Raw genomic sequence first — 10,182 nt, 5'->3', positions numbered from 1 at the left:
AAAATCCCGATTTCACTCGGAACACTTCCGATATCCAAACATAGGCTTCCAATATATCAATCTTCATGTATCGACCATTTAGAGACTCCTCGTCATGTCCGTGATCACATCCGGGACTCCAAACAACCTTTGGTACATCAAAACATATAAACTCATAATATAACTGTCATCAAAACGTTAAGCGTGCGGACCCTACGGGTTCGAGAACTATGTAGACATGACCGAGACATGTCTCCGGTCAATAACCAATAGCAGAACCTGGATGTTCATATTGGCTCCCACATATTCTACGAAGATCTTTTATCGATCAGACCGCATAACAACATACGTTGTTCCCTTTGTCATTGGTATGTTACTTGCCCAAGATTCGATCGTCGGTATCTCAATACCTAGTTCAATCTTGTTATCGGCAAGTCTCTTTACTCGTTCTGTAATACATCATCCCGCAACTAACTCATTAGTTGCAATGCTTGCAAGGCTTATGAGATGTGCATTACCAAGAGGGCCCAGAGATACCTCTTCGACAATCAAAGTGAAAAATCCTAATCTCGAAATACGCCAACCCAACAAGTACCTTTGGAGACACATGTATAGCCCTGCTTCATCTCCTGGAACATCTCATATGCTCCATGACGTTCAAAACGTCGTTGAAGACCCGGTTCTAAGCCGTAAAGCATGGCACACTGAACTATCAAGTAGTCATCAGCTTTGCTCTGCCAGAGGTTCATAACATCTGGTGTTGCTCCTGTAGCAGGCTTGGCACTTAGCGGTGCTTCCAGGACGTAATTCTTCTGTGCAGCAATGAGGATAATCCTCAAGTTACGGACCCAGTCCGTGTAATTGCTACCATCATCTTTCAACTTTGCTTTCTCAAGGAACGCATTAAAATTCAACGGAACAACAGCACGGGCCATCTATCTACAATCAACATAGACAAGCAAGATACTACCAGGTACTAAGTTCATGATAAATTTAAGTTCAATTAATCATATTACCTAAGAACTCCCACTTAGATAGACATCCCTCTAATCCTCTAAGTGATCACGTGATCCAAATCAACTAAACCATGTCCGATCATCACGTGAGATGGAGTAGTTTCAATGGTGAACATCACTATGTTGATCATATCTACTATATGATTCACGCTCGACCTTTCGGTCTCCGTGTTCCGAGGCCATATCTGTTATATGCTAGGCTCGTCAAGTTTAACCTGAGTATTCCGCGTGTGTAACTGTATTGCACCCGTTGTATTTGAACGTAGAGCCTATCACACCCGATCATCACATGGTGTCTCAGCACGAAGAACTTTCGCAATGGTGCATACTCAGGGAGAACACTTATACTTTGATAATTTAGTGAGGGATCATCTTATAATGCTATTGTCAATCAAAGCAAGATAAGATGCATAAAAGATAAACATCACATGTAATCAATATAAGTGATATGATATGGCCATCATCATCTTGTGCTTGTGATCTCCATCTCCGAAGCACCGTCATGATCACCATCGTCACCGGCGTGACACCTTGATCTCCATCGTAGCATCATTGTCGTCTCGCCAATCTTATGCTTCCACGACTATCGCTACCGCTTAGTGATAAAGTAAAGCATTACAGGGCGATTGCATTGCATACAATAAAGCGACAACCATATGGCTCCTGCCAGTTGTCGATAACTCGGTTACAAAACATGATCATCTCATACAATAAAATTTAGCATCATGTCTTGACCATATCACATCACAACATGCCCTGCAAAAACAAGTTAGACGTCTTCTACTTTGTTGTTGCATGTTTTACGTGGCTGCTATGGGCTTAGCAAGAACCGTTCTTACCTACGCATTAAAACCACAACGATAGTTTGTCAAGTTGGTGCTGTTTTAACCTTCGCAAGGACCGGGCGTAGCCACACTCGGTTCAACTAAAGTTGGAGAAACTGACACCCGCCCGCCACCTGTGTGCAAAGCACGTCGGTAGAACCAGTCTCGCGTAAGCGTACACGTAATGTCGGTCCGGGCCGCTTCATCCAACTGAAAGTGCGTTATATCGACTAGAGGGGGGTGAATAGGCGATTTTTATGAAATTCTTCACTAAGGAATTTGCCGGTGAGGAAATTCCTTAGCGAAGAACTACTAGCAGTGGAATAAGTAATCAAAGGTAAACATAACAGAATACAAGCATAGTCATCATGATGAAATGAAGACAGGCACAGAGTACAGGAAGCGTAATGACAGGATAACACAGGATGAAGACAAACAGACTGAAGAAATTGAATCTGAGGAAACTGAGAAAGTCTTCAGTCAAAGTCTTCAAACACAGATATGAACAAACATACAGCACAGTTATGAGGAAATGAAAGAGTTGAGGAAATAGAACCAGTAAGCTCGGTGAAGACAATGATTTGGTAGACCAGTTCCAACTGTTGTCTCAGTTGTACGTCTGGTTGGAGCGGCTGAGTATTTAAACTCGAGGACACACAGTCCCGGACACACAATCAAGGACACTTAGTCTAAGACATCCAGTCCTCACTGTATTCTCCTTGAACTAAGGTCACACAGACCTCGTCCAATCACTCGTGGTAAGTCTTCAGGCAACTTCCAAACCTTCACAAACTTGGTCACCCGGCGATCCACAATTCCTCTTGGATGCTCTAGACCATGGCGCCTAACCATCTGGAAGAAGCACAGTCTTCAAAGGTAACAAGCGTCGGATCCACTCAGGATCAATCTCTTCAGTGATGCTCAATCACTTGGGGTTTGTAGGTGTTTGGGTTTTGGGTTTTTGGTTTTTCCTCACTTGATGATCTTCGCTCAAAGTCCTCAGAGGATGGGTTGCTCTCAAATGAAAATTGTCGGTTTCTCTCGGAGCAGCCTCTCAGCTAGTGGTTGTAGGGGGCGGCTATTTATAGCCTAGGGAGCAGCCCGACATGATAAGACATAAATGCCCTTCAATGATATGACCATTAGGTGGATAGATATTTTGGAACAGCTGGCGCATAGCACAGCAACGATCGGAATTTTGAGTAGCAAAATCCTCAGGGCTATCATGTTCCTCACTGTGTAGGCAATCCGCACTGGCGAATTCCTAACTCCTCAGTCAGGACAAATTCCTCAGAGACCAGAAGAACTTCGTCTCTGTCACTGAAGAAATTGACTGAACTGTATGATATTTTCAATGGCTTCACTCGAAAGGATTGGCAGGTGTAGGATTTTGAGTTGAGCATCACATGGAAATTTTTCCTTAGTATTTCCTCGACCCCCTTTAACAGTACGGTGTTTCCTATGACTCAAGAAAGAGAAAAACAAAACTATGAAAACCAAAGTCTTTAAGCTTCATATTCCTCACATGAATATCAAGTCTACACGGACACACCAATTTCTTCACTTTCAAAGTCTTCATGAAAGTCTTCAGAAATACCAAAATCTTCAGTCGAAGATATTCATTTTTAGGGGTCGACTTTTCCTGTAAATATCAAACTCCTCATAGACTTATAGACTTGTGTACACTCACACACGCATTAGTCCCTTAACCTATAAGTCTTCAATACACCAAAATCACTAAGGGGCACTAGATGGACTTACAATCTCCCCCTTTTTGGTGATTGATGACAATATAGGTTAAGTTTTCAACGGGGATAAACATATGAAGTGTAAATACTGATATTGAGGAATTTGATTGTAAGATATAGAAGAACTCCCCCTGAAGATGTGCATAGTGAGGAATTTGCTTTTGAAGCAATGCACACTTGAAGAGTTGAATCATGGAGATCTCCCCCTATATCTTGTAATTCATACACGCATTTAACATATAATATGAAGAATTTGAAATGCATGATGAAATATGGTGCCTGATGAAATTCAGCATGCGTGCAATAATATTAACGAGGAATAAGCATGCAGAAAAGAGTATCAGAGCATAGTGCATCAAAAGTATCAGAGCACCATCGGATTTAAGATTACAACTCGATCCAATAAAGTTTCAGAAGAACGAGAGTTATAACTTAGCAAAAAAACGTTGTATATGGATGATAAAATAGACCCGCTTGAAGACTAACTCAAATTTCTCCCCCTTTGTCATCAAATGACCAAAAGGATCAAAACTGAGGACTAACGCCCCTGAAGATAATCAAGTTGATGAAGGAGCGCCAGCGTTGTTGGGGTCGTTGGTTGTAGGGCCTACCGCAGTGTCGTCTAAATCTTCATGTTCATCAGTGTCGCGCGATGAAGAATATGAGCTGGCCACCAGAGAAGGAACATTGACCTTCTTGAATTTCTTTGGTGGAGGTGCAGACTAGTCAAAATCTTCATTAAGACCCATGTTCTTCAGATCTTCTTCACCATACAGATGAGACAGGATTGCCCAGGTGCGACTGAAGACTTGATGGAGGTAGTAGTGGTTTTTCTTCACTGCATTGTGTGTGGCAGTCATGTTGTGAAGAAGTGAACCAAACTGACGCTTAACCCATTTGTGATTTCGATCCACCTTCTGGTGAAGACTAAGCAGAAGTTCACGGTCTGTCATCACGCGCGGAGCAGTAGCTTGAGGAGTGGACTTGGGAGCATTGGCAGAGTCATGTGTGGCAGAGTCATCATTGGTGGAATAAGATGCAGCTTTGCGAAACTGACCATTCAATGGACGAATGCCTTCATCAATTACAGCTGGTGCCTTGCCCTTTCCATCAACTGAGGGATATGTCTGCTTGAGGACTTCAATTGGGGGCAAGTAGCTGAGATGATTCTGGAAATCAGCTTTGTAGTTGAGTGAAGACCTTGTCCTAAGGAATCTCATGATCCAAGGTGCATAAGGCTTCAGCTCAAATGGAGACAGTGCAACATTGGCCATGGTCCTCATGAAGAAATCGTGATAGTTGATAGGAATGCCATGAACAATGTTGAATACCAGATTCTTCATGATGCCAACAATTTCCTCATCAGATGAGTCGTGGCCTTTGATAGGACTAATTGTCCTCGTAAGAATACGATAGACAGTTCTGGGCACGTACAGCAATTTCTTCACGAGGAATTTTGTTCGTGGTGCCTGACCTGGTTTCAAAGGCTTCATCAGCACTTGCATGTAATGATGTGTGAGCTCAGGTTCACTGTAGATGCAGCGAGCTTCTTCAAGGGGAGGACTGAGTGGTAGAGCACGAAGCAATTCAGAGGCTGGTGTAGTGTAGTGAGTGTTTTCAGACATCCAATCCAACACCCATGAATTCACATCTTCAGCATTTCTGATGATGTGCAACGTTGCATAGAATTGGAGAATCAGTTCTTCATTCCAATCACAGATGTCAGAGCAAAAATTGAGCAGTCCAGCATCGTGAAGAACACTGAGGACTGGTGCAAAGCACGACAGAGATTCCATATCCGTGTGAGGAATATGCTCATGGTAGAAAATCTTCTCCTTGTTGAACAGCACTGAGAAATAGAAATTGGCTTGACTAGCAGTCCAGAAACGCCTCTTCCTAATGCGAGCAGAGTCATATGGGTTATAATCTTCGAAGAATACGTGCTCGCCGAAGAAATCATCAGCCTTGAACTTTTGCTTGCGTGAGAATGGATCCTTTCGCTTTGGCAGAGGAGTGTCGATGAGTTGCATCACGACCTCAGGAATCTCAATCGCAGGTTCTTCAGGCTGAGGGATTTCTGGTTCTTCCTTAGTGGCAGTCTGTGTAGTTGGTTGTTCAGCAGCAGCAGTTTCTTCAGCGCTAGTGGCTAGAATTTTCTCATGGACAGATGCAGTGGGATGAGTTTCTTTAGAGCCCATGTGAACAGTTTGTGTGGGGGACTGAGGAATTTGCTGTAGAGGGGTGAACATTGGAGAGTTTGGATGCTGACTTTCCCAGAATTCATCACTGATTACGGGTGTGAAGCAGCCAATGTCCACATCTTCATATTCCATTTCTTCAACGCCAGCCTCTTCAGCTGTGAACTGAGGCATAGGCGAGGAGATGATAGGTGTTGAAGGGATCGCATCCACTTCAATTTCTTCATCCAACGGTTCAGACGAGGCAGCAGAAGGAGTTTCTTCATCAGATCCGCTGGGGATCACATATTCTTCATCAAAAGGAACAAGGTCCTTTGATGGCCTGGTTGAGATGGGAACAGCATCAATCGGATTTGCAAATGAGCTTGTCATAGGCTTCATTTTCTTTGGAGCTGAAGAATCTGAAGCAGCTGATGCTTTCCTTTTCTTTACTACAGCACGCTCTGCAGCCTTGGTCTTCTTCACATCTGATGCGGATGGAAGGATTGGAGTTGAAGTTGGTGCAGGAGCAGCTGAGGAATCTGGTTGATTTTCTTCAGGCACAACTGATGCAGTTGCCCTGAGTTCTTCAGTTTCTTCAGGCACACCACTAGTGGGTGCCCTGGCAATTTCTTCAGTGGCTGGAATGCATTCATTAGCCCTGGAACTCACGTTTTCTTCAGCAGCCTGATTGTCATCAACGGTGCTGGCATTTTCTTCAGTCGGCTGAGCAGATGCTTCAGCCTAAGGAATTTTCTGTTGCGTTGGGGCAGCAACATTTGAAGTGAACTGTTCAGTTATCTTTACAAATCTAACTTTGGCTCCTTGCCAATCAGCATAGTAGGCTTGGAAGTCATCGCTGAGGGTTTTGATTTCAGATTGGATTTTTACAAGTTCATCAGTGGTCATAGTGACAATGTTGTTCTTCAGGTATTTCTCCTTTCTGTACTGGGCCTTCTTGATCTGCCTGGCCTGAACATATTTCTATTTCTCCTCTTGGATGAAATGAGTCAGCATGTGATTTTGACCAGGCGTCAGCTTGAAGTCAGGCATAGGAGTATTTGGGTCCTTGTGCCGGAGATCAATGTAGTCGAGGATCAGCTTGGGATCCAAAAGCAGTGGCACAGGTGTGCCTTTGGCTCTAGCGGCCCTAACTTGTCTGTCTCTGATGATTTCTACAAGTTCATCATCATCAGCTTCATCTTCTTCAGGTGGCACTTGGAAAGTGACTTGCTTCTTTTGAGGACTTGGCCGAGGACCTCGTCTAGCAGTTGCCTTGGTCTTCATCAGAGTGGGGCCAGATGAAGAATTTGGTGTAGCTAAGGAGCTTGCTGAGACAACAGAGGCAATGGAGATGCCTGTAGTCCTTTGGCACGAGGCCAGATGCGCAGGTGCTGAGGACTTTGTCGGAACAGCTGAGGACTTTGGAGGAGGTGCTGAGGATTTTGAAGGAGCAACTTGAGGGATTGGTCGTGAGGACCTTGAAGAGTCTGGCCATGAGGGCGCAGCTGAGGAACTTGGTCGTGAGGGCACTATTGGTGAAGCACTTGGCTTACGAGCAGGCTTCTTAGACATGGATTTCCTCGGCTTGACAAAGGCCTCAGCAGAGGCAGCAGCCACAGCAGAGTCTTCATTGAATTTTCTCACTGCTTCTCTGGCTTGCTTAGCCAACTTGCCTTGGCGCTTGGCCCATTCATCAGGATATTCCTCACCGCGCTTGAGGCTGGTGGGATCTGCTACTTGGCCAGGTGCCAATGGAGCTCTTGGGCATGGAGGATTGAGTGCGAATTTCTTCATGTACTTAGGAGTGACATATCAGTACTCCCTCCATTCTCTTGCCCATATCCTCTCTATCCTCTGTTTGCGCACTTTGCGCTCATTCTTGGTTTCCTTAGTAGGTGTGCAGCACCCAGCATATATGTCATCAGGGATCTCAAATGTTGTATTTACCTCAGGCCTCTTTCCTCCCTTCTGTGGCCTTTTACCATCAGCCATTTTCTTCAGTTGAGGAATTTGAACAATCGAATTCTCTGAAGAAGTATGCAAATTTTCTTCGAGGAACGCTGCAGATGAGTTAAGTTGATGAGAACCTAGTGATTCAGCAGCTGACATGTGTACCTTTGAACAGAGTATAGTTGCGAGGAATTTGGAGAGGTCATATGCATTCTCAGAAGGTTTTTCAAAAAGAACAAGTTTGAGGAATTTGACCAGATGAGTCTTGAAGATTTTCACTAAGCGTTCTTTGTCTTAGGTTCCAGAGTTGTATAGATCGAAGATCCACACAATTGAGGAATCTTGAAGAAAAATGATGCTTAGAGAAACGAATCAAGAACAGATGACATGTGAGGTGTTTAGTGTGTGAAGATTTGAAGAATAAAACACCTTTGAAGATTTTATAGAGAAACTTCGAATCAATGAGTGCAGTAAAAGTAACTTTTAATTACCCTGAATGAAGAACACAACGAACAGTGAGGTGAAACAGTGGAGTTCGTCGGTGTAGATCTTCCACGCCCTAACTTGGCGGAGGAAGACGTCTACGGCGGCGGCGGAGGTGAAGATTTCCGTGGTCGGCACGAGTACGATGATGACGAGGTCGAGGCAGTGAAGCTCTTCCTCACCGGCGACGATGGAGTAGCGGCGGCGCTAGGGTTTGGGAAGCTCGAGTGGGAGAGAGATCGAGTGGAGCAAAGGAAGTGAGGAAGGGATGAGGGGGTATTTATAGTAGCAGTGAAAAACTGTTCGCCCAAAGATTTGGGACAAACGTGCCCCTGACCCTTCTCCTTCGCACGGCATCTGTCACCCACGTACTGTGTAGTGGAGATCGTGGGTGAATTAAAAATTTATCGTGGGATGCGGAACGATTTGAGCGGCAAAAACCGAAAATTTGGATAAGATTAGTTTTAAAGTTCCGTTCTCAATTTCTTCAGCTGACAAGGACACAGTGAAGATTTTGAACGAGTTTCAAATAGAACGCACACGAAGAATTTGTGAACAGATTGGGTTGAGTATAACATAGAGGGGGAGGGTCCGATCACATTCACTTAGTAGAAAACCAACTTGAAGAAATAGCAATAAGTGAATGTTGTAGAGGACATAAACTCATATATATATAGCCAATAAAGAAAAACAACGGAACCAGTGAAGACTATGCAAAGTTGAAGAATATGAATAATTTGAGGAATTTCAACTTTTGGTGGTGGCGTGACCCACCGTATAAGAATGATGATTTCAGACACCGCGTACAATTATCGTAGGGTTCCGAGAATCAAATTCTTCATTAATTTCTTCACACTAAGAGTGTTATTCTTTATTGATTGAAGTAAAATGTTTCTTCATGTGTTGCACATCTAAGTCATCAATTTTGCATAAGTGCTAGGATGAGTGTCCTTTTCAAAGACCATTCGAAGATTCTAGGATATTTAGCTCACACTGCAACTTGCTAAATCTCTTCTCATCCAAGGGCTTTGTGAAGATATCAGCTAGCTGTTCTTCAGTCTTCACATGCTCAATAGAAATGTCGCCCTTCAACACATGATCACGAAGAAAATGATGACGAATCTGAATGTGCTTTGTCTTCGAGTGCTGAACTGGGTTGTGAGCAATCTTGATGGCACTCTCATTGTCACATAAGAGAGGCACATTCTTCATGTTGACGCCGTAGTCCTTGAGAGTTTGCTTCATCCATAGCAATTGGGCATAGCAAGAACCAGCAGCAATGTACTCAGCTTCAGCAGTAGATAGTGATACGCAGTTCTGTTTCTTTGAGGACCAACAAACCAAAGATTGTCCGAGGAAATGACATGTATCAGATGTTGACTTGCGATCCACACGATCACCAGTATAGTCAGAGTCAGAATATCCAACAAGATCAAAAGCCGAGCCCTTGGGGTACCATAATCCAAGTGTTGGTGTGTGAGCTAGATACCGAAGAATATGCTTCACAGCCTTATGGTGTGATTCCTTCGGTGTAGCTTGAAATCGGGCACACATGCAAACACTAAGCATTATATCTGGCCTAGATGCACATAAGTATAATAAGGAACCTATCATGGAGCGGTAACCTTATGATCGAAGTCAATACCATTTTCATCAGTGCACAGATGGCCATTTGTGGGCATAGGAATTTTGACGCCTTTGCAATCTTGCATGCCGAACTTCCTCAGTACATCCTTGAGGTATTTCTCCTGAGATATGAATATGCCATTGTGTTGTTGACGAATTTGAAGACCTAAGAAGAATTTCAACTCTCCCATACTAGACATTTGATATTCTTCACTCATCATATAGGCAAATTCATCACTATAACGTTGGTCAGTACAGCCAAAGATAATATCATCAACATATACTTGGCACACAAACAATTCACCATCATAAGATTTAGTGAAAAGAGTAGGGTCGAGTGAACCGGGTTTGAAGCCTTTCTTCATGAAGAGTTTCT

The sequence above is a fragment of the Triticum aestivum genome, chromosome 6A (genome assembly GCF_018294505.1).
Source record: "Triticum aestivum cultivar Chinese Spring chromosome 6A, IWGSC CS RefSeq v2.1, whole genome shotgun sequence".
Classification (NCBI taxonomy): domain Eukaryota; kingdom Viridiplantae; phylum Streptophyta; class Magnoliopsida; order Poales; family Poaceae; genus Triticum; species Triticum aestivum.
This window is presented reverse-complemented; position numbering follows the sequence as displayed.